Source organism: Eurosta solidaginis, chromosome 2 (assembly GCF_040869045.1).
Source record: "Eurosta solidaginis isolate ZX-2024a chromosome 2, ASM4086904v1, whole genome shotgun sequence".
NCBI classification, from domain to species: Eukaryota; Metazoa; Arthropoda; class Insecta; order Diptera; family Tephritidae; genus Eurosta; species Eurosta solidaginis.
This window is the reverse complement of record NC_090320.1, coordinates 62959993-62985389: the sequence shown is the minus strand read 5'-3', so window position 1 is coordinate 62985389 and position 25397 is coordinate 62959993. Positions and strand designations below refer to the sequence as shown.

The 25397-nt window shown below is 40.0% G+C and overlaps 1 protein-coding gene across 12 annotated transcripts in view; it reads right to left on the bottom strand.

Moving 5' to 3' along the window:
* The window catches only part of osp (outspread), a 418306-nt gene that overhangs the window by 239882 nt on the left and 153027 nt on the right, over positions 1 to 25397 (bottom strand). The gene's annotated exons all lie outside the window — the stretch shown is intronic.

Sequence of the window (25397 nt, the reverse complement as noted above, 5' to 3'; positions counted from 1 at the left end):
AAACATGGCCCCAGGTACGGGAAATTGCGCGTTTCATGAGAAGATTTTAGTAGGTAGCCCTTCGTGGAAGAAGGGAGTCCTACAGTTGGAGAGTCTTACAGTGAGATCTAAATATCCCGATTAGCGCATAAAACATTTCCTCCTTCCATGACACTCAAAATTATGAACATAGACAAATAAGCTCAAATACTTCACTGGCTAGATCATGACATCCGAATATGACAATAGAGACTGCATCTCTATTCTAAAAATCTAATTAACGAATGTTGTATATTCGTAGTTATTTTCCCAATAGAGCACGTTCATATATAAATATATGTGGACACGGAAATGTTTTGTGTTGCCGCCAATGTTTGGGTGTTACTGGTTGATAACCAGAGGCGGATTCTGTATACACAATCAACACCATTTGTTGTCGGGAGCAACTGATGTTCCTGCGCGCTTAATTCTGCTATGCCCATCGCTACAACTCTCTCTTTCCAACGAGATTTTATGCAATTTTTTACGTATTTTTTATTTTTTTATTTTCTATTGCTTTCATTAAATTTTTCTTTCGATAGTTTTGTTTTTCTCGCTCATACCTATGCACACAAATAAATATATAACATATTTATTATTATACAAATACGTATTACTACGCGTTGTTATGAAAAGTGAAACGAATGCTTAGCGCAAGTGTAACATAACGTATCGAAGGGGATGGAGTAAAGTGCAGCAGTGTACGCTGTTGCTCAGCTGGATGCCGCTGCGCATTAATGACCGTCGATGATTGTGGCCGCGTTTACTTTGACTTTTTAGCTATGCACCGCGCAACCGCAGCTGCATTCGCTACTTGAGATATGTATGAGTGTACTTGTACCGGGGAATGGTCTGTAGTGTTGGCGCATTTATTTATGAATGAATGTATGAATAAATGCAAGGTGATTGGAAATAAATGCTGGTGTGTTGGCAATTCGGTGCTTCGCAATATTTCCACCGATTAATTCGATTTTCTGATTAATTATCACAATCATTTTTTATTTGCTGCTATATAATTTTTTCTTTCTTTGAAATCATTAATTTCGTCAGTGACAGGCATAGCAATTACTGAATATTGCAACTCAAAGTATCAGACTTGTGAGGCTGATCTTGATGGGCAAATACAGAGCTGATAAGTTCACCAGGAGATTTAGGATCGCTCATACCCCTAAAGGATGTGGCATTGAAATGCGAACTGGCTATCAGCATACCGGAAGATTATGCATGCTCGACACAGCCGGGAAAACTTTTTGAAAGGCTCCTAAAGCCACGCATAGTGGACGCCGTAGGACAATTAGGAGTACTTTAGCACAGACAGCATGACTTCAGAACTGGGAATACACTTTAAGCGCAATTAAAGAAATCTTCACAAGTGTAGAAATAGCACAGCGAGGTAATGCTAAATCGAATCGAGTTGTCCTCCTTGCAACCTTAGAAGTAAGAAACGTTTTCAATAGCGCGAGATGGCAGACATAGCGGCCGCTTTAGAGTAGCGAATCCAAATACAGTGCAACCTGCAGCGCGTCATCAGAAGCTACCTCAGTGATCGCATCCTTATTTATCAAACCTCACTGGTTCCGCGTACCATGAAAAGTACATGCATAGCAGCACAGGGATCGCGTCTTGTTCCTTACTTGTGGAGCTCTAGTTTCGATGACATTTGCATGATGATTCATTTCAAGTTGGATATGCAGACCAAATTACTGCAGTCATTACAGCCTGAAACACAGAAGAAGCAGAAAAAAATCTCAATCTATTCATGATACGCACAAAGGAGTGGCTAGACTCACGTGGACTATATCACCTCTTGAAGTTCGCTTAGAAACTTCTTTCCGGAAAGAAGGAGTAAGGTTAGACTCCCTAATAACATGTTGGTGCAAATCCAGCATGCGGCTGAAAAGGTATCTAAACAAATATCGTTGCTAACCAGGCTGCTGGCAAACATCGGAGGACAAACAGAGAGCAAAATGAAACTACTGATGGATGTCACCCAATTTACTTTACTGTACAACTCCAAACTGTGGGGAACACACTTCGTAAGAAGAATCGTTGTAAGCTTCTAACAGCCGTACAAGTGATAAGCGGAGAAAACTCCACCAAACCATTAGCGCTGAAAAGAAGAAAGTTATGGGAAACATAACAGCGCATGAAAGTCGTCGTGAAAGAGAGCAGCGAACAACCGCTTAGGTTGTGTGGCAAGAACTGCGCGAAAATTCGGCAGATGGACAGCGAAGCTTATATGAAATGTTAAAGCATGGAGCACCAGAAGCCTTGGCGAGGTAAATTACTACAAATCCCAAATGCTCTCCGGGAACCGGTATTTCAAAAAATATTTACACAGGATTAAAAATGGACGAAAATCCTAAATGCGTTAGTAGCGATGCGACCAGGACGATGCTAAACACACATTCTTCCAATGCTCGCGATGGAGCTAGAACCGACAATTGATCGAGGAAAGTATCGGCAAAATCACTGTCGATAATGTTACAGCAAAAATACTAAGCTGCCCAGAAGAGTGGCAACAAGTCAGTAACTTCGTACAAATATGGAAGGCCACCCTAAAGTTATGCAAAAGCTGGCGCAAGTGTGCGACGGCTCCAAATAGTGTGGTTTTCAGTAATTTTTTAGATTCTTTTAAGCCCAACCGGCAAAAAGAGAAAGGAAGTTTTAACTGGATGCTGCTGTTGTTGTTTTTTCAAGCGTTTCGGGGAGTCTTATCGATGCTGATGGTCCTTTGCGGGATACAGATCCGACACGTTCCGGTAAGAAGCACCGCTAAGGTACAAGCCAGAACTTCTCGGAAATGTTTTTTATATCTCCAATTGAATCATCTAGACCATCCCGCCTTAGCCCCTAGTTCCATTAGAAATTTTGGGATCACCAGAGCCTCGCCTGCTAAAGTAACAAGATTCTCCACGGGTAGGTGAGGTTGACAATTGAGTTGGAAAAGCTTTAAAATGCGCTGGCAACCGTCAAAGGGTTGCACCATACAACCTCTTGATCCATTTGTGTATTTTGGTCGACTTTTCCGACAGGTATACCAGCCGCTGATATATTCTAAGCGCTTTAACCCGCTGGGGTGATAATGTGAACTGGTAGGGGAATTTCATCCTATGACATAGGATGGCGGTCATCCCGCCATAATGAGTACCTATGCAGAGAATTTTGTGCACGCAGCGACACAAGGAAAGTTTGCAATCGAAGTGCTGCCCCGAAACAGACGGCTAGGAGCAATTTTGACTTGACGATGAAGTCGAATAGTGAAAGCACACCCTGAATTGTACTGTCCTCACTCTGCGTACGAGGGTAAAATATCGTGTAAAAGAATCGTAAGCAGAAACTGGGGTATAAAACACATACTTGTGATGTGGCTACATGGAGTCATCCTCAGCCCTATACAAACATATTTAGTTATAGCATGGTAGCATGGACAAACAATACTATATATAAAAGATGTATAGAGTACAGCGGGCAGCCTTCGAAAGGGTAACCCGTGTGCTAAGGTCGTGTCCAACTGATGCACTAAATGTGCTCCTAAACCAGATACCTCAGGATCTTCACATACGCGAAACTGCACCTTTTTTGGCAGTAAGTCTGGCTATTGGAACTCGAGGTAGTATGAGCAGAGTAGTACCCACAGAAGGCTTTCCGGTGTAAATCCGTTATCACATTATCACACGTCACCAACAACTTTTGACAGGTGCCATAAGGTAAAGTTCCTGTCAAAAGGGGACTGGTTGCAAAGAACGGATACAATCCCAATTCCAGTTCCATCCCCAGTCCAGTTTAGTCCCAGTCCCAATCCCAGTCGGGACCTGGTTCACTTCCCGTGAAAAATATCCGTAATCCAATCTAGGCAAAGGGCTACCTATTTATGTACAAAGTTTCAGGCATATCGAACCATTAAAAGAATTTGTTCGAATAGATCGGTTCCTGATCCGCTTCGCAGAAAGAAGCTTCACAGAAACACTCCGGGTTGCGGCGGAGTGGTTTCGGAATCCATAAGCATAATACTAACACATATCCTTCTTTATATAGATTCGTACGTACACTGCACTACAGCGGTGCAAGTGCTATGTTTTGATTATTAGCCACCATAACGAATTCGTTTTTTTTTGCATTAGTTACCTCTTGACTATAAATAATTGTTTAACTCTTTCATAAATGTTGTTAATGAAAATCGAATTTTTTCAGTGTCTTTACAAATAACTCGACTCTCGTTAGTTAATGCAATTTTTCATGTGGTGTGTGTGCTGTGTAGTGCCATGCAATGTGCGCTTTTGATATTGGCAATGAACGAACTTTGGCGGTCTGTTTGTTGTAGAGTTGATTAATTTCGTTTCATTTGCTTACCTGCAAGAAAGAAAAAAGGATGAAAGTGATAAAAATTTTAATTTATTTTAAGTTGAAATGAAAATGAAAAATTTTTATAGCAAATTAAAGCTTTTATGTTTTGCAAAATTGAATGTGCTATAAAAAGAAATTGGATACACTGAAATAGAAACGATGTGCATTTTATAGGAAGTAATTAGTTAACTACAAAATTTTTGCATTAATCGGATAGTGAAATGTTTTCAAATTAACACTTTTGCTGCTGTAGCCAATGGCGGAAGTGAATTTATAACTTTTGAAGTTGTACAACTTTAGGTGGGCCATGTAAAAATTATGAGGGTGAAATTTTAGAAATGTAACACAAAATTAACAGGTTGAAAATGCATTTCGTGTGTATGTCCGCTGTGAACCGTACGAGTAAACTTGCTTTGAGTGCGAATTTCACCACACCACATTATGCGTTTAGCGGTTAAGCGCCAATTAAGTAAGTAAGTAAGTAAGTATATACGTGTTGAATTAGATCGAATGGTGAAAAAATCCAGCATTCGCTAGCGTTATTTAACCTCGGGAGAGCAATTATGGGTATGTATGGATGCATGTTTTTTCAATTCATATCAGCTTGACATACATACTTATTTATGCATGTGAATGTTGTGAACGGTTAAGAATACATACATACATACATCGCTTGAAAAATACTCTTTTATTTAATATTTTAAACGTTTCGTTAAAATTCTTAAACAAAAAATCAATCTTTTTGGTATCTTTGTATGTATCTATGTAAACATATGCTAATCTTTGTGCGCTAAGGAGATTTAATATATTTTTGTATATGTATATAGAAGAACGTACATATGTTTGTATGCCGCTTATGGACTCCGAAACCACCAACCGCCGCAGTCGTCACTCTGTAGAATGCAATAACGGGTTGGAGCGGCCACATAAGCTGTAGGTGCCGTTTGACGCGAGCAACAGCGGGCAGTTGATGTGACCTGCTGGGCAACGTTGCTGCTAGCAAGTGGCGGAGCTACGCTTGACGTGAACGGCGGGACGTCCTTGGATGAGAATAGCAGGAAGTCACAAAACCTTGAAGACATTTCAGGGTCAACGAATGGTTGGTTCTAGCCCAGAACATCCCGAACGATACAACATTGTACGTGACACGCTGACAAAAGTATGACCGTCTGAGGTATATCCTTCTCCTGAATATTCAGGAGAATAACATCCCGAGTAGCTACGGTACATAGAACCGTCTGCCCTGGGAAGCGTGTTCTTTCCCCGCTTCTATGGCGCCTATGGTTAAAGCCGTTATTTAGAGAGATGGGGGAGCGGAGAGATTGTGGCTTATGGGGATGACGTAGCTATTACTTACGGAGACAAGTTCTCTCAAACTTTGTGCGACCTGATGCAGGTAGCATTGCGAGAGTTTTCTCTATGGGCCTCCTTAAGTGGACCCTGTGTCAATTCAGATAAAATTGAGTTTATCTTTTATACCAAACGATATAAAATACCACTTTAAAACCTACCAGAACTGAATGGAAAAGCTGAACTGGAAGGTCAAAGTCATTCAGCGATAAAAGACATTGCGTTATTAAAATATGTACGTGTAAAAGAGCCATTGGCTTAATATGGGGACTCACCCCCAATATATACAGATGGATTCATACCCCGGTTATCCGACCCATTCTGTCTTGAGCAATGTGTGAAACCTCAACTTGTTTGGTTAAATTCACAGATCGAATATATTTAGCATAAATTGTGCTTTGAGAACAATGCCTAGCGAAGCTCTGCCGATCATTCTTGACATCCTACCTTTGCGTTCAAGAGAGTTGTCCAGTTTGAACAATAAAACCATATAATACTCTAGCATACCAAACAAATACAGTTTTTTTTCCGCTTAGCACGGATCGCTGTAGGAATGATTGGGCGGAGTCGGACAGGTGCCTAGCTGTTGACGGCAGCGTATCCATATACACGGCACGGTTTCAAGCAAAACGGCAGGGTTGGAGGTGGAGTTTATTCAAGTGATCAAGACCTCAAACTCTCCTTGAGACTATTCTATCACTGTAATGTCTTCCAAGCAGAAATATGAGAAATCATGGAAATCGTAGTTAGGATAGGGACAACAATATCGAAATCTTTATTTTCAGCGACAGCCAGACTACTATCAAATCTCTTGGCTCTTACTCTTTCAATTCTGAACTAAAACTAAACTATCGCCGATCTCTTCAAGAGATGGTCCAACACAACCGTGTAAACTTTGCACGGGTCTGGGACACAGGTACATCATGAGTTTAGGTATGCCCCTTTGCCACATGCAAGCTAATGCTGAAGGAGCCCATCCAGCATCAAGCCGGCGAAAGATGACTACAAGCAAAGGGGTGTCCGACATCGAAGGAAACCTAGCCAAAATGGGACCCTGCAAGATCCTATCATGTTTACACCCTAAGTAGGGATACAATTTGCACACTTGTAGGGCCTTATAAGTAGGCATGCAGAAAGGTTAGAACCGCCTTATCGTAAATGCTACAGGAGTTGTAAAAAGGATTAAGTGGTGGAAACGCTGGTTCACCCCATCTTTCCATTGTCCGGCGCTAAGTGTCGCAAGGTAGCGTTTTCTGGGAGCTCCCTTTCTGCTTGATCTGCGCCAGAGCGTGGAGTATGACATCAAAGACTTGGCAGCCTTTATCAGGTCCCCAAAATAGTTCGTGGATGAAAGTAATGCCGCCTTTTCGTGGTATCACAATGGGCCCAACGTTACTGGCCTAATTGTGCACTCATATTAGTTGATATTAGCGCAGGATATGTATTCCAGTAGGCAGAATGTCCAGAGAAACATCGACTCAATCATGCTCTTTAGGAAATTTCCGTATTGCTGTCCAGCAAATGCCTACTCTGTGGCTGCGACAAATATCATATCAAATAATCTAATTAACGTCATTCAAAAAACTACGTAAATGTTAGCCCCTTTTGACATATCAAGTTAAAGTCCACGCTATTAACTAAGCCATGAAATAACGGAAAGCATACATACCAATATATGTACACATTAGTTCTCCTTCAGAACTTTCACGTAAAATGCTAATTTATTATCCTCTTTATTCGTCATAATGATCTGGCCCACTTTGCTGAATGTTGTTGCAGAATTTCAAATTGCTCTTCTACATACCAGCAACACACTACTAGCCAATGGGGCAAAACATATACAGAGATGTAAGGACAAAGTAAGCAATATATGTGAGTTTACGAAAAATGTTACCAACAGAGCAACAACCAAATATGTATTTGTAAAAACTGAAGAATAAATTTCAAACAGTTAGCGCCAATGCAAACAGTGTTTATTGAATGTCACTTTTGTCAGAAATGCATAAATATCCATATACATACATATGTAGGAAGCTACGTATCAGTACGAGACCCACAAAACTTGTGTCACCGAGTTGCAAAAGCAAGTACGTTGAACAATGAAACATTTGAAAGAAAAAGACTGCCTCTTGTAAAGAAATGGATTTGTTGACTTCGACCATGTTTACACATGCACTAATCTACATTAAGTCCACAAAAGTTAAGCTAGGCATGCACATATATCCCATCTCTAAGAACTGGGCCAGATGTGAACATTGGAAAAATTTTTCGTACTCCCTTGTCGAGTTTAGTTTGTAGAAAAACGAGTTTCGGCGGTGAGTAATCATCAGTGTAGTTTTTTGTTCGTTTTCATCTTTCTTGGAATCAGGGTAAGCATGTACTAGTAAATACGTCAAAAACGACCGGAAGAAGTCGGTTTTGCAGGGTGATCTTGTATACAAAAAAGTTAGTAATGTTCACTTTGCAAGTTTAGGTTAGCCTTGTTGACGTTTCAATGTTATTGCAACTATACAATTGTTGACGGATCATCTTGTTGTGATTGTATAGTTCTTGTTATTTTTGCTGTGGCGTTTACAGTTTCTTTATATGTTAGTAAATAGGTACATTTATATTAGCCTGGCGATTTATGCGATGTGATGGACACACGTATTTGTACGTATATATGTGCATATTTGTACGCGCATATGCAACTCGAACTATTACACGATGAAAGAGTACACGCGTTCGCGTTGTCGCAGTCGAGAACAACTTAAAATGCTGCTGCACAGTGGCTCAGCACAGCATTTATTGTGACAGTCGTCACTTTGCAAATGCCATTGCGCCTATTAAACGACGAATATATGTTGGTAAGTCAAATGTTATTGTGTTGTATAACGGCTGTAGAAAAAACAAAACAAAGTAAACAAGTGTTGCTAAAGTTCAAGCCGTTAGGCAGAAAGGCCTCACTTTAATAGCTCGCGCCAATTTTAATCGTACAAACCTACACACAATGTTAACAATATTCGAATTCGTATTCACCGAATTCTGCAATTTCTTTTATGTCTTAAGACTTGAAGCAGCTACACAAATGTTTTAAATGTTAAAAAGGGTATTGATGACATTAAAAAACATACTTCTTTGATTGAGAATTCCATAAAGGTAACTTTACAAGAAACAAATTGTTTCGGGCTTTTTGAGAAAAGGCTTGTTATCGGCAAGAAGCGATACCGACAACTTATTGTTATCGTATCGGTTTATTATTAATAGCGAATTAGTATCGTCGAGTTTTCGATTTGTTATCAGCTTGCTATCGAATTGTTATCAGCTTGTCATCGTCTTCTTATTAGTTTCGTATCGGCTTGTTATCGACGGGTTGTATATGTGTCATCGACTTTATATTGAAGTTTTATCGTTATCTCTGTCATAACACACCAACGAGTCATCATCAACAAATCTATAATATTGTAAAAAAAATACTGGTGGTACTTCGATAAAAATCGATAGCTTTTCGATAGAGATTTGACAACTAAATCGATAATTTTTCGATAAAAACCGATAACAAGCCAATAACAAATGGGTAACTGTTATGAATTCGTATTTATATGGAATGACCCTACACAATACAATACAATTCTGTCTTACTTCTATATGTCAAATAATAAATACATCCTTTACTTCCGGTTGAATTACAATTGAAATAAGTTGCTTCTATTGTCACACGCTGCGGATATCGGTTTGTATACAATACATCAAGAGTAACACTCCGACAACAAATCTATTAGTTTCCGAAAACAAATTGATATACTTTTTGATAGCATATCGATTATTTTTTGATAACACTCCGGTAGGAAATTGGTAATATTTTGATAACGATAACCAATGTTGATAAATAGATAGTTTTTCGACAAAAAACCGATAACTCGTCGATAAAAAGTGATTTTATGCAATTTAATATTATTATACTCAGTTGAGCAGAGCTCACAGAGTATATTAAGTTTGATTGGATAACGGTTGGTTGTACATATATAAAGGAATCGAGATAGATATAGACTTCCATATATCAAAATAATCAGGATCGAAAAAAAATTTGATTGAGCCATGTCCGTCCGTCCGTCGGTTAACACGATAACTTGAGTAAATTATGAGGTATCTTGATGAATGGGTATGTAGGTTCCTGAGCACTCATCTCAGATCGCTATTTAAAATGAACGATATCGGACTATAACCACACCCACTTTTTCGATATCGAAAATTTCGAAAAACCGAAAAAGTGCGATAATTCATTACAAAAGACCGATAAAGCGACGAAACTTGGTAGATGAGTTGAACTTATGACGCAAAATAGAAAATTAGTAAAATTTTGGACAATGGGCGTGGCACCGCCCACTTTTAAAAGAAGGTAATTTAAAATTTTGCAAGCTGTAATTTGGCAGTCGTTGAAGATATCATGATGAAATTTGGCAGGAACGTTACACTTATTACTATATGTACGCTTAATGAAAATTAGCAAAATCGGAGAAGGACCACGCCCACTTTTAAAAAAAATTTTTTTTAAAGTAAAATTTTAACAAAAAATTTAATATCTTTACAGTATATAAGTAAATTATGTCAAGATTCAACTCCAGTAATGATATGGTGCAACAAAATACAAAAATAAAAGAAAATTTAAAAATGGGCGTGGCTCCGCCCTTTTTCATTTAATTTGTCTAGGATACTTTTAACGCCATAAGTCGAACAAAAATTAACCAATCCTTCTGAAATTTGGTAGGGGCATAGATTTTATGGCGTTAACTGTTTTCTGTGAAAATGGGCGAAATCGGTTGATGTCACGCCCAGTTTTTATACACAGTCGTCCGTCTGTCCTTCCGCATGGCCGTTAACACGATAACTTGAGCAAAAATCGATATATCTTTACTAAACTCAGTTCACGTACTTATCTGAACTCACTTTATCTTGGTATGAAAAATGAACGAAATCCGACTATGACCACGCCTACTTTTTCGATATCGAAAATTAAGAAAAATGAAAAAAATGCCATAATTCTATACCAAATACGAAAAAAGGGATGAAATATGGTAAGGTAATTGGATTGTTTTATTGACGCGAAATATAACTTTAGAAAAAACTTTATAAAATGGTTGTGACACCTACCATATTAAGTAGAAGAAAATGAAAAAGTTCTGCAGGGCGAAATAAAAAACCCTTAAAATCTTGGCAGGTATTACATATATAAATAAATTAGCGGTATCCAACACATGATGTTCTGGGTCACCCTGGTCCACATTTTGGTCGATATCTGGAAAACGCCTTCACATATACAACTACCACCACTCCCTTTTAAAACTCTCATTAATACCTTTAATTTGACAACCATATCGTACAAACTCATTCTAGAGTCACCCCTGGTCCACCTTTATGGCGATATTTCGAAAAGGCGAACACCTATAGAACGAAGGCCCACTTCCTTTTAAAAATACTAATTAACACCTTTAATTTGATACCCATATCGTACAAACAAAGTCTAGAGTCACCCCTGGTCCAGAAAGGCCCACTTCCTCTTAAAATACTCATTAACTCCTTTCGTTTGATACCCATATTGCACAAACGCATTCTAGAGTCACACCTGGTCCATCTTTATGGCGATATCTCGAAAAGGCGTCCACCTATAGAACTAAGGCCCACTCCCTCTTAAAATACTCATTAACTCCTTTCGTTTGATACCCATATTGCACAAACGAATTCTAGAGTCACCCCTGGTCCACCTTTATGGCGATATCTCGAAAAGGGGTCCACCTATAGAACTAAGCCCCACGCCCTTTTTAAATAATCATTAACACCTTTCATTTGATACCCATATCATACAAACAAATTCTAAAGTCACTCCTGGTCCACCTTTATGGCGATATCTCGAAAAGGCGAACACCTATAAAACGAAGACCCACTCCATTTTAAAAATACTCATTAACACCTTTCATTTGATACCCATATCGTACAAACAAAGTCTAGAGTCACCCCTGGTCCACCTTTATTGCGATACCTCGAAAATGCGTCCACCTATAGAACTAAGGCCCACTCCCTCTTAAAATACTCATTAACTCCTTTCGTTTGATACCCATTTTGCACAAACGAATTCTAGAGTCACCCCTGGCCCACCTTTATGGCGATATCTCGAAACGGCGTCCACCTATAGAATTAAGGCCCACTCCCTTTTAAAATACTCATTAACACCTTTCGTTTAATGCCCATATTGTGCAAACAAATTCTAGGGTCACCCCTGGTCCACCTTTATGGTGATATCGGCGTCCACCTATTAAACTAAGGATTACTCCCTTTTAAAATGCTCATTAATACCTTTCATTTGATACCCATATCGTACAAGCGCATTCTAGAGTCAACCCTGATCCACCTTTATGGCTATATCCCTAAATGGCGTCCACCTATAGAACTATGGACCACTCCCTCATAAAATACTCTTTAATGCCTTTCATTTGATACACATGTCATACAAACACATTCCAGGGTTACCCTAGGTTCTTTTTACAACATGGTGATTTTCCCTTACTTTGTCTCCACAGCTCTCAACTGAGTATGTAATGTTCGGTTACACCCGAACTTAACCTTCCTTACTTGTTTTTTTTCATTTTGCTTTACTTTATGTTATTTTATTTTAATGTATTTCATATTATTTTATTTTATTTAGCTTAGTTGTATTTTGTTTTGTTTTATTTTACTTTATTTTATTTTATTTTATATATTTTATTTTATTTTATTTTATTTTACTTTATTTAATTTTATGTTATTTCATTTTAGTTTAATTCATTTAATTAAATTCTTTTCAATTTTATTTTGTTTTAAGTATTAAATTTTTTCTTTGCTTGCACTTTTATATTTTACGTAAGTCTTTCCAAATGATGTACAAAGATGATACAACTTACAAAATTCTATTTAAACCGAAATACCTAATCACGTTGTTGTTGTTATTGTTATAGCGATAAAGACACTCCCCGAAGGCTTTGCGGAGATTTATCCATGTTGATGATTCTTTGCCGGATATAGATCCGGTACGTTCCGGTACACAGCACAATTAAAGTAAAAGCCTGACAATCTTGCGAACGATTCAATATGATCACATTGAACCTTATAGGCCATACCGCCCTAATTTCATGAGGAACTTGAAGTTTATGTTAAAGGTACTAATGTATATTCTAAAAGCAATCTATGCAATTTGACTGAAGTTATCACTTCTTTTAATTGTTATTTTCAATCACTCAAATTCGAACATTCGAGTTCTTAATATTCTCATGTCAAAAAATAATCATTCGCAGCATCCCTAATACGCACACATGCTTGCTTTTGGTATTGTTTGGGGGCATTATTGGCCTGCAGCGAAATGTCAAGAATTGTATAAAATTTGTAAAAATGTATGCCAATATGATAGACGTAAATTCTGTGCATATCTCCGTAAGAAATCAACTGTCATGTCGAAAGCGTCTATAGTATTTAGGTGCATGTGTGTGATATCACACATACAAACCTAAAGGTATATGTGTCCAACAATGACGGAATTCTTCGGTATATAACAAAGTTCTAATATCGATTCCCTCGTATGGCATTTGAAGACCCTTACCATTGCGTGAAAATCGTTGACAAGATGAGTAACATCCCTGCAAAATTCGTTGGATCATGTGGTCCACTGGAGTACTTACCATTATACTCCACTGTAATGCAGCAATGGACCAAATTATGTTTCTACACGAACATATTGTTAGCCGATCATTGCTCGTTTTTAACGATTTTAATCACTACATGATGTTTATTGGACTGTGGGTACTTCATGGATTACTCTGATGTAATGCTGAGCTGGAGAATATGGTCCAGTCTTAGGGCATCGCAATGTTAATTGGACCATATTTTTTGTATGAATTGTGGTTAATTATGGAGCACTCGCTTGGTCCATAGCGAGTACTCCATATATGCATGCATGGAGTACTCGCGATTTTTGCAGGGATATTTGCGCCCTAATTGAAAGTTTATTTTAGCAGTGCTTATCTAAAATTTCCTAAATTCTTATCAGCACGTTTGTACCCGTCAGGTTAGAGCTTGCAAAGGCTTGAAAGCTTTTCATAATTTTTTTATCTCAATGTTTGGACATCTCGGCGGGTAACCCAATATTTCCCAGTTTTTTTTTTTTTTTTGTTTAAGCGGATTATAGATTTCATCGCCAGAGATTGGGATATGTGCACCCAAAAGTCCAGCTTACGCTACGCTAGAACTCTATCTCTCTTTCAAGCACAGCTACAAGAATAGAGATTGCCTGTTGTTTACTGTCGTAGAACTTTGTAAATTTTAGATAAAAAAATAAATAAATGTAAGGTGCGATAACCTCCGAAGAGATCTAAGGCCGAGCTTCTCTTCCAATTTGCGTCGTGCTCCTCTTGATTTTCCCTACAAATTGGCCGGACTGGACCTACATGTTTTATGCCGACTCCGAAAGGCATCTGCAAGGCAGATGAGTTTTCACTGAGAGCTTTTCATAGCAGAAATACACTCGGAGCGCTTGCCAAACACTGCCGAGGGGCGACCCCGCTTAGAAACAATTTCTTCTAATTGAAAAACCTTATTTCTAAAATTTTGATGTTGTTTGCCCGGGGTGCGAACCCAGGGCATACGGTGTGGTAGGTGGAGCACGCTACCATCACACCACGGTGGCCGCCAAATTTTAGATAGGTTTGCATATTATTAGACAGTCAAACAGCGCTCAATGCATTGGACTCACCACTTACGTGCTCTGAGGTGGTCGATAACTGTCAGAAGGTGCTGCGCAATTCAGCGAACTCAGCGAACATTACCCACACATGGGTATCGGGCCACAGGAATATAGAAGGCATTGAAAAAGCGGATGAACTTGCCGAGGTCGGTGTATCATTAGACATCATTGAGGCAGTCCTGGTACATCCACCGCTCGCAGCAATAAAAAGTGACATTCGTACATATTTCAAGAAACCCGCCAATCAAAACATGAGTCGACTCATGTAAGAGGATTGGAATCCCCTTCAACGACATCTGTAAAAGGTGCAACCAAGAAGGAAACGGTCAGCTATTTTCTCTGTCTGCGAATGTCCAGCCATGGCAAATATAATATACCGAATTCTGCCCGGTTTCGGGCTCACAGGAATACAGACGGCATTGAAAAAGCATCGTTAGACATCATTGAGGCGGTTTCGGGCTCTCCGATCTAAGCGAGGTATCAAAATGCTCCATAAATGGCATTTAGAAAGAGAATTTGTCCGACAGTACCCGTAAGGGCGTTCAAGGGAATAGAAAAAGGACCAGTCCGACAGTACCCCTTTAGCCATAAAAAGGTGTGATTGGTCCCACCATAGGACATGCTCAAACAAAAGGGATCAATCCAACCCATATAAGAAGATAAAAACTGGGACAAACACACTTCGTGAGAAGAATCTTTGTAAGCTTTTAACAACTATGCAGTCAACAGCATCTCTGAGCCTCCGCTTATTGCACTGTATCAGGACCAGCCGTACAAAAGATTAGCGGTATAATCCCCATCGACTTATTCACGCTGGAAAGAAGAAGGTTATAGAAGACAAAAAAGCAGACGGATCAAGCGCGTATGAAAGCCGTTAGGAAGGATAGCAGGGAAGAAGCCTTCAGGTTGTGGCAAAAACGTTGGGAAAATGAAGAACGAGGCAGATGGACAGCGAAACTTATAACAGACGTTGAAGCATCAAGCACCAGAAGCTTTGGCGAGGTAAATTAATCCATTACCCAAATGCTCTCCGGGCACGTGTACCTTAAAAAATATTTTCACAGGATAATAAACCCCGGAGATCCTAAGTGAACACACATTCTTCAAATGCTGGCGATGGAGACAGAACCGGTAATTGCTCGAGGAAAGAGCCGATAAATATGGAACTCAACATTAAAGTTATGCGAAACTGGTCCTGGGGTGGGTGACAGTTCGAAATGGTGTGGATTTTAGTCCACGTACATACGTTTGCTTTCACCATCCCAACCCGCAAAAAAAATTCTCAAAATCAATAATACTATAGCAGACGGTTAGGAAATAATTAGGGGCTATCGTATAGGGATCCAAGTTCAGATTACCCTATGAAGTCTCAATATAGCTAAATCTGAACAAATTTTCGACATCCCTTAATCGTTTTCCATCTGAACCATAATGTATATGTGATGTCATAGGCTTGATATTTGGTATTAGACACAAGAAAATATAACTAACATTTTTGGAGTCTAGATGGAAATACCTTAATTTTGACCACTTTGAGACATTGTTAACCGCAGCTGGAAGGACCACCCTTATGGCGCATACCTCGTATTTTTGCAAGTATAAATGAACGTGGCAGAAAGCAAGTGATCTCATATTCAGTGAAACCTACCAGCAATTCCCACTTCTAAAGTTTATATCAGCTTATAATATGAGTTAAAGAAGAAATTTGAAAATGTATAGGGAAGTATTTGGCTTTATCTGCGGGTCACTTTTGTAGAATCCTGCAGCGGAAGATACAAGGAATGAACTACTGAATTCGACCGCTGTTTTATTAGTTCTGCTAAGTTGCATGCAGCGGAGCTTCAAAGTGTCGAAGATCATGAGTAGGTCTTACAACCTAAGATTAACAAAGTTACTCCTATAATGAAAAGAAGAGGTCTGTAGTCTCTTCCGACTGGACACTGCCTTCTGGCGTCACACGGTTATAAATAACGCTTGTTTGTGATAGCAGATGTAGGAAGTGCAGGTTGGAGGAGGAAATTATTGAGCATGTTTTGTGCACATAGCAGGCTAATATTCCAGCAATTAGGAGTGGCACAGTTCTCAAATCCAGAAGCAGTAAGTGTCATAGGCCCTAGAAATCTTGTGGTATATGGCAAGAGAATGGAGTTATTTTATAACAAGGCACTTGGTTCTTCATAAGGGTTTTCATTTTAACGTTAAGACTATAGACTCAATGAGTTTATGTGAGGTTCTCACGGACTGGCCAGTTCAACCTAACCAGCTTGAAGTTGATCTTAAGCCTTAATTTTTTATTGAGTCATAATCAAAGTCGAACACTTCAATAATGCGAAGTAAGTCAAAGCTTGCAGACCTTACTATACCTTGTTTTCGTTTAAGTAGATATTAAGCAGTTATTGTAAATTGAATTATAAGCGAAATATGGATTGGGGATTAAAAACAGGAAAATGCCACTACAAATGGATTTTTTTATTGCATCCATAGTTACTGTTAAATTTATTGCCCATATGCAATCGAAGGCTTTTAAGCATACACACATAGATATGTACATATGTAAAAGAGACTGCATGTGTGTTTGTTTATGTACATACATATATTTATATATACATGGACATAACATGCGTAGGCTTTTAAAACTTCCGTTTTTGTTGATCTCCAACCGTCCGCGGTCCGCGTATTCACATTTGTGAAAAACTTATAAAAGTTGCATCGGTATGTACAACAAAAATTAATTTTTTCGACAAATTTGAAATCTGCCATAAGTTATGTCATTTAACTGCGCATGCGACGCGCTCGTAAAGGTAGAAGAGCAACAACAACAATAATGTCACAGATAAAAAATCTTTGGGACATCTGCTCCTCATTGCTTTGGCCTCAAAGCACCCCAAACGATTAAACTTCATTTTTTATACTCAGCTGAGCAGAGCTCACAGAGTATATTAACTTTGATTGGATAATGGTTGGTTGTACAGGTATAAAGGAATCGAGATAGATATAGACTTCCATATATCAAAACCATCAGGATCGAAAAAAAATTGATTGAGCCATGTCCGTCCGTCCGTCCGTCCGTTAACACGATAGCTTGAGTAAATTTTGAGGTATCTTGATGAAATTTGGTGTGTAGGTTCCTGAGCACTCATCTCAGATCGCTATTTAAAATGAACGATATCGGACTATAACCACACCCACTTTTTCGATATCGAAAATTTCGAAAAACCGAAAAAGTGCGATAATTCATTACCAAAGACGGATAAAGCGATGAAATTTAGTAGGTGAGTTAAACTTATGACGCAGAATAGAAAATTAGTAAAATTTTGTACAGTGGGCGTGGCACCGCCCACTTTTAATAGAAGGTAATTTAAAATTTTTGTAAGCTGTAATTTGGCAGTCGTTGAAGATATCATGATGAAATTTGGTAGAAACGTTACTCCTATTACTATATGTACGCTTAATAAAAATTAGCAAAATCGGAGAACGACCACGCCCACTTTAAAAAAAAAATTTTTTAAGTCAAATTTTAACAAAAAATTTAATATCTTTACATTATATAAGTAAATTATGTCAACATTCAACTCCAGTAATGATATGGTGCAACAAAATACAAAAATAAAAGAAAATTTCAAAATGGGAGTGGCTCCACCCTTTTTCATTTTATTTGTCTAGAATACTTTTAATGCCATAAGTCGAACAAAAATTTACCAATCCTTGTGAAATTTGGTAGGGGCTTAGACTCTGGGACGGTAACATATTTCTGTGAAAAAGGGCGAAATCGGTTGAAGCCACGCCCAGTTTTTATACACAGTCGACCGTCTGTCCTTCCGCTCGGCCGTTAACACGATAACTTGAGCAAAAATCGATATATCTTTACTAAACTCAGTTCACGTGCTTATCTGAACTCACTTTGTATTGGTGTAAAAAATGGCCGAATTCCGACTATGACCACGCCCACTTTTTCGATATCGAAAATTACGAAAAATGAAAAGAATGCCATAATTCTACACCAAATACGAAAAACGGGATGAAATATGGTATTTGGATTAGTTTGTTGACGCAAAATATAACTTTAGAAAAAACTTTGTAAAATGGGTGTGACACCTACCATATTATGTGGAAGAAAATGAAAAAGTTTTGCAGGGCGAAATCAAAAGCCCTTGGAATCTTGGCAGTAATACTGTTCGTGGTATTACAAATATAAATAAATTAGCGGTACCCGATAAATGATGTTCTGGGTCACCGTGGTCCACATTTGGGTCAATATCTCGAAAACTCCTTTACATATACAACTAAGGGCCACTCCCTTTTAAAACCCTCATTAATACCTTTAATTTTATACCCAATTTATATATATAATTTTTTTCTGTTTTTCTTCCCTTTCAGTTGCTGCATCTGCATTATGTAGCTATTGTTGTTTGTTGCTATTTTGCAGTATTATGCAGAGCAATACTTTTTAAAAAAAGTAAAAACATAAAAATGAGGAAGGCACAGATAGCAAAAAAGGCGCACAAAATACAAGCCATAGGCGTACAAAATTAAACAACAACATTCAGCAACAACAACGTACCGCTTATCAGTCGGTAGCAGTCGACTAAGTGAGAAAAAAGGCAAAAAAAAATAAAAATTATGAGATCAATTTGAACCTTAACCCGGGTAGCAATGTTGCACCCAAAATAAATGCCGGCGTCAATATAAAAACAAAACCATACAAATTTAAAACATCAAAGATACACAACATTAAACCTTCAACACATTGCACGATTACACGGAAAAAAATCAATAGCTTTAGTCAGCGACGCACAACCGAAATAATCGATTAATCAACAGAAAAAACTTAAGGCTATCAATAAAGAAAATATCTACTTGGCGCTATTTGTAGAGGAGATTTAGGCCAAGCTTCTCTTCCAATCTGCGTGCGCCTTTTAATTTTCCCTACATATTGGCGGAACAGAACCTACATGTTTTATTCGGACTTCGAACGGCATCTGCAAGGCAGAGAAACTTTCACTGAGAAGCTTTTCATGGCAGAAATACACTCGGAATGTTTCCCAAATCACTTCTGAAGGGCGACCCCGTTTAGAAAAACTTTATTCTAATTAAAAAAACGTTTTTGTATATTTTTGATGTTACTTTGCCCGGTCGTTGAACCAAGAACCCTCGGTGTGGTAGGCGGAGCACGCTACCACCACACCACGGCGTCTGCACTTAAAACTATCACCAGAAAAATTATTTCATATGTTTTGCTTCTGCGAGCCGTTAAAAGTATCAATTTTTCATTCCAATTATTTCATTATCGAAAGAAGAATGCTAAGGCCTTCAGAGATATCCGTAAAAAGCAGTCGGACTACAATACCAGGGATTTCCCGATGAACCACGTTCTTAAAGACAAATACCCTAAGCCCGAAGTTGAGGAAAGAAACTTCCCAGGGAGACGCGCGTTACTCTAGCTTAACTTCGATCTGTTATAGGTTATTTTACTTATGCAGTATAAACCCCAATGCAACATGGAAACAACGCCTCTAACACCCTTTCCTCTCCCTAATTCCAACGCTGTTGAAACTACAAGTTTTATCGGACTCTCGCTAGAGGATATTGATGACAAAAGTGCGTGATCGTAACTATAGGATGGGGCAAAGCACTGTTACAACCACAACAACAATATGGCTATAGGCAGCTGAGCTTGTCTTGTCGGGAAATGAGTGTGGGAGGAAGTAAACTCGGTGAGAGAGCGGCAACTGGCGAAGCCGCACAAAGAAATGGAGTGGGGAAAGGTAAAAAAACAGTTTGCAGAAAAGATATACTTTTACTTGAGAAACCCCCGATACCTGAACAAAATGAAGAAGGAATGTGATTCAGGTGGATACTAAGGCGATCGCAAATACGGTTTTAGGTAGATAGGAGGTAGATAGGACAGGAAAACATCAAATGGTAGAAGAAACTTGAGGCATCCTTGACGAAACAACGCTACCTACACTACTAAAGCTGTAGTAAAAAAGCATTTGCAAAGTCGCAACATCGGAAATCCATGTTCCTTGAAAGTTGAATAGCTAAAAAAACGAGAGAGATAGAGGCAATATCCAAATGAGCAAAAGACTGATGGTTGGTGCGGTAGATAAACCAAAGGAAGTCAACACTGAAAATTCGACCTACCCCAATAAGTGAAAAGGTCATCACGATACCAAAGCCCAAATCATGGATTTCATGTGTGGCGAAGAAAGTGATAATAAGTTAAAGTTCGGCATCAGATTATAGAAATATAATAATACTAGCCTTTACCCGCGGCCCCGTCCGCAAGGAGAAAATGAAATATGTGGGCTATTCACGTTAGCCTGCTTATAAAGTTATCTGTTTAAAATTTTTTTTCTGTCTAATGCATTTTATTTTTGTAATTGAGTAAAAAAAAGAACTTTATGAGCTGATAACGTGATAGGATCCCAAAATGATAACGAAATTATCCAGAAAAAGCCACGAAATGACCCCGACGCTATCGCGGACGGATCCCGAAAACCATCCAGAAACGCCCCGGAAGTGTTTCCAAAAGTTCCCGAAGTAGTCCCAAAAAAACCCGAAATGACAACGACACAATTCTAGACTTATCCAGATAACCACACAGAAATGATGCCTGAAGGCTAACAAATTGATCCCGAAATAGTCCCGAAAAAGTTCCGAAATTACCCTGACGGGCTCCCGGACCGATCTCAGAAACCATCCAGAAAATATCCAAGAAGGGTCCCTAAATTATCCCGACTAACTCCAGAAAAAGTTCCGAAATGGCTCCGAGGGGATCCACGATGGATCGCGAAAACCATACAGAAATGATTCCGGAAGGATTCCAAAATGATCCCGAAATAGTCCGGAATTGACCCAGATGTGATCCCGCACAGATCCAGAAATGATCCCGGAAGGGTGCAAAAACTATCCCAGAAAAGTAACAAAAAATTCCGAAATGGCTCCTACGGCATCCCGGACGGATCCAGAAATGATCTCGGAAGGGTCCCCAAATGATCCCAAAATGGTCCCGAAATGACCCTGATGGATCCGGCAAACCATCAAGAAATTATGCCGAAAGGGTCCCAAAATGATCCCGAAATAATACAGAAAAAGTCACGAAACGACCCCTAAAGGATCCCCAAATGATCCCGTATTAGCCCCGAAAAGGTCCCGAAATAACCCCGACGGGATCCCGGACAAATCCCGAAAACCATCCAGAAATGATGCCGGAAGGAATCCCAAATGATCCAGAAGTGACGCCGGAAAGGTCCTCAAATGATCACCTAATACCAAAATGACCCTGACGGCATCCCGGACTGATCCCAAAATCCATCCAGAAATGATCTTGGGAAGGTCCCAAAATTATCCCGAAATAGTCTCGGAAAAGTTCAGAAATTACCCTGACGGGTTCCCGGACGAATCCTGAAAGCCATCCTTAAATGATCCCGAAAAAGCCCCGAAATGACACTGAGGGGATCCCGAAAGGATTCCAAAAACTATCCAGAAATGATGCCGGAAAGGTCTTCAAATGATCACCTAATAGTTCCGAAATGACCGTGACGGGATCCCGAACGGATCCCGACAACTATCCAGAAATTATGCCGAAAGGGTGCGCAAATGATCCCGTATTAGTCGAGAAAAAGTCCCGAAATGACCCCGACGGGATCCCGGACGAATCCTAAAAACCATCCAGAAATGATGCCGGTAGGTATCCCAAATGATCCCGAAATAATCCCGAAATGACCTCGTCGGCATCCCGGACGGATACCGAAAATTATCCAGAAATGATGCCGGAAAGGTCCACAAATGATCCCCTAATAGTCCCGAAATTACCCTGATGGGATCCCGGACGGATCCCGAAAACCATCCAGAAATGATGCCGGAAGAGCCCCCAAATGATCCCGAAAAAGTCCCCAAATGACCCCGACGATATCCCGGACGGATCCCGAAAATTATCCAGAAATGATGCCGGAAAGGTTCCCAAATGATCCCCTAGTAGTCCCGAAATTACCCTAATGGGATCCCGGACGAATCCCGAAAACCATCCAGAAATGATGCCGAAAGGGTTCCCAAATGATCCCGTATTAGTCGCGAAAAAGTCCCGAAATTACCCCGACGGGATCCCGGACGGATCCCGAATACCATCCAGAAATGATGCCGAAAGGGTTCCCAAATGATCCCGTATTAGTCGCGAAAAAGTCCCGAAATGACCCCGACGGGATCCCGGACGGATACCGAAAACCATCCAGAAATGATGCCGGATGAGCCCCAAAATGATCCCGAAAAAGTCCCCAAATGACCCCGACGAGATCCCGGACGGATCCCGAAAACCATCCAGAAATGATGCCGGGAGAGCCCCCAAATGATCCCGAAAAAGTCCCCAAATGACCCCGACAATATCCCGGACGGATCCCGAAAACCATCCAGAAATGATGCCGGAAGAGCCCTCAAATGATCCCGAAAAAGTCCCCATATGACCCCGACGAGATCCCGTCCGGATCCCGAAAACCATCCAGAAATGATGCCGAAAGGGTTCCCAAATGATCCCGTATTAGTCGCGAAAAAGTCCCGAAATTACCCCGACGGGATCCCGGACGGATCCCGAATACCATCCAGAAATGATGCCGAAAGGGTTCCCAAATGATCACGTATTAGTCGCGAAAAAGTCCCGAAATGACCCCGACGGGATGCCGGACGAATCCCGAAGACCATCCAGAAATGATGCCTAAAGGGACCCAAAATAACCCTGAAAAAGTCCCGTAATGATCCCGGCAACCATCAAGAATTTATCTCTCGAAGGTACGCAAATGATCCCGAAAGTACACCGACGGATCCCGAGAACCATCCAGAAATGATGCCGGAAGGATCCCCAAATGATCGCGAAATAGTCCCGAAATGATTCCGGAATAGTCCCGAAAATGTTCCAAAATAACCCGGACGGGATCCCGGACGGATCCCGTAAACTATACAGAAATGATCCCGGAAGGGTCCCAAAATGATCCCGAAATAGTCCCGAAAAAGTCCCGAAATTACCCCGGCGTAATCCCGGACCGATCCCGAAAACCATCCAGAAATGATCCCGGAAGGGTCTCGATATGACCCTTACGGGATTACAAATAAGGTGAAGCTAATTATAAAACCATGTTAATAAGGCAGCAGGCGCATTGGAGCGAATAAAAAGTTAGATAGAAACATACAGGTAAAGCTAATAAAAGCGTGCTAATAAAAACAATTGATGGAGGGCGGATGGCGGGAGTAGAGGAGAGGACCACTGATCGTTCCTCCAAAATTGTCTAGATCTCGATCTGTATGTACCAGATACCAAAAACTATTGATTTAGGAGAAAATTTAGATTGAGTTATAACAATTTATGGATTTTACACCAGAGGGGGAGATAAAGGGGGGCGGGCGGAGGGTGTCACTGCTTACTTTGTAAGCCCTCGACTTATTTGACCCCTTGAGTCTGTGATATTGGTGAAGGCCAGTATACGTAAAGTTATAATGTGTAAAAATTATGAAAAATAATTTCTCGAAGGGTCGTGGGACCCCACCCCTCTTTCCATGTTCGAAAAAAATTTCGCTAGTAGACTACTGTCTGTGTCCCAAATTTCATCAAAATCCGTGTATCCATTCTGGCGTGATTCAGTCGCAAAGACGAAAAAATATAATAATTAAATTATAACTGTTCCTAGGGGGCGGGGACCACGCCCCTTTTGAAAAATATATAGCTAGTAGATCCTTCTAGACTATTGGCTATATGTGTGCAAAATTTCATCCAAATCGGTCCAGCCGTTCTTGCGTTATTGAGTCACAAAGACAAACGTCTGGACAAACATCCAAACATCCAAACATCCAAACATCTAAACATCCAAACATCTTAACATCCAAACTTTCCCATTTATAATATACTAGCCTTTACCCGCGGCCCCGTCCGCAAGGAGAAAATGAAATATGTGGGCTATTCACGTTAGCCTGCTTATAAAGTTATCTGTTTAAAATTTTTTTTCTGTCTAATGCATTTTATTTTTGTAATTGAGTAAAAAAAAGAACTTTATGAGCTGATAACCTGATAGGATCCCAAAATGATAACGAAATTATCCAGAAAAAGCCACGAAATGACCCCGACGCTATCGCGGACGGATCCCGAAAACCATCCAGAAACGCCCCGGAAGTGTTTCCAAAAGTTCCCGAAGTAGTCCCAAAAAAACCCGAAATGACAACGACACGATTCTAGACTTATCCAGATAACCACACAGAAATGATGCCTGAAGGGTACCAAATTGATCCCGAAAAAGTTCCGAAATTACCCTGACGGGCTCCCGGACGGATCTCAGAAACCATCCAGAAAATATCCAGGAAGGGTCCCTAAATTATCCCGACTAACTCCAGAAAAAGTTCCGAAATGGCTCCGAGGGGATCCACGATGGATCGCGAAAACCATACAGAAATGATTCCGGAAGGATTCCAAAATGATCCCGAAATAGTCCGAATTGACCCAGATGGGATCCCGCACAGATCCAGAAATGATCCCGGAAGGGTGCAAAAACTATCCCGGAAAAGTAACAAAAAATCCCGAAATGGCTCCTACGGCATCCCGGACGGATCCAGAAATGATCTCGGAAGGGTCCCCAAATGATCCCAAAATGGTCCCGAAATGACCCTGATGGATCCGGCAAACCATCAAGAAATTATGCCGAAAGGGTCCCAAAATGATCCCGAAATAATACAGAAAAAGTCACGAAACGACCCCTAGAGGATCCCCAAATGATCCCGTATTAGACCCGAAAAGGTCCCGAAATAACCCCGACGGGATCCCGGACAAATCCCGAAAACCATCCAGAAATGATGCCGGAAGGAATCCCAAATGATTCCGTAAAAGTCCCGCATTGATTCCGACGGGATCCCGAACGGATACCGAAAATCATCCAGAAGTGACGCCGGAAAGGTCCTC